Genomic DNA, 1,404 nt, shown 5'->3' on the forward strand with positions numbered 1-1,404 from the left:
AGGAAATTTACCGTTCAGTCTTTACGAAACGAAATTAAGGACGGATTATTCAAGGCCCTGCATTAAGACAAAAATTAAATAATTATTTTCAACCATCAGTAAATAAACATGTTACGTTATACAGTGTTTTATTTTAATATACAAAATATTTAGGAACTACATCACAATTTTTTTTTATTTCATATAAATTGAGTACCTACCGCAATCTGTTAAAGTTTATCGTATCAAAAATTTATTATTGGTGTGATTAATATTCTCTGTTGAACCTTCTGTGAAACAAGATAGTTATAACATAATTAAAGTATCAATCAATGTAAAAGATAAGCACAATGTCGGAGTGTGTGCAGATTTATACATATGATAGGTAATAATATCCTATGCAGTTATGATACAACTCCAGCCATTGTTCTTGAGTAATATAGTATTTAATATATTTTTTATGAAGTGCAGATATGAAAATTTAATTTTTTATTATATAATAAATATTCAGATATACCTAGAAAATTATGAAAAATAATTCACATGTAATAGAAAATTTCAAAAGTACGTATTTGTTAGTTCATATTTCATTTCAAAATTTAATGTAAAGTTATGTGCGTTTCTAATTTGAAATTTTAGAACTGACCTGGTAATGTAATATAGTAGCCCCTCGTATCTAAGACTTCAAAATGGCGACCTCCTTTAGTAACAAGTTTGCGCATCTTGACGCTCATTCTCCCTACTCCATATCTCTGGATTGTACTTAAAAGATAATGTATAGTCTCCATGGTAATGACCATGGAGACTATACAAGGAGCCCGAACTCCATGTAAACAAAAATCTTACAAAAATAAGAGGGCGCTAGTGTTCCATATGTCCCATATGTAGAGAGGGGAGATAAAAAGCGGCAGTTTTGAATATTTATATGTTTTGTGATTTGAATTATAAATCAATCATGTCATTTTTGTAATGTGTTAAAAATTTTAAAATAAATAATGTAAGCTACTTTGAATTATATAAATCATGAAAATATGTCATTCCGGATTGTAATTAAACTAGGTAATAAAAAATATTAGCTTTATGAGAATTTGGTGTTCGTAGAAAGAAACTAGTTTTCAAGGAATTTATGACGTGATCTTGTTAATATTAACATTATTAAGCTATAAGTAAGGTTTATGTTTTTGATAATTACTTTGTTAAAGATTTTAGTTTACTGTTAGTAAAAAATAGTCACATTTTATACAGGAAGTTGCCTTTAAAATAATAGTAATTCTTGTATTATTAATATGGAATTTTTACTTGTGGTAATAAAAAATAGAATATAAAAAAACTCGGTGTTTTAAATAAACTTTTTAAAATATTACAGATGTCCGATTTTGAGTCCAGTGATTCAGATGACTTATTAGACGCATTGTCCAGCTTGAG

This window comes from Anoplophora glabripennis, unplaced genomic scaffold (assembly GCF_000390285.2).
Source record: "Anoplophora glabripennis isolate ALB-LARVAE unplaced genomic scaffold, Agla_2.0 scaffold528, whole genome shotgun sequence".
Classification (NCBI taxonomy): Eukaryota; Metazoa; Arthropoda; class Insecta; order Coleoptera; family Cerambycidae; genus Anoplophora; species Anoplophora glabripennis.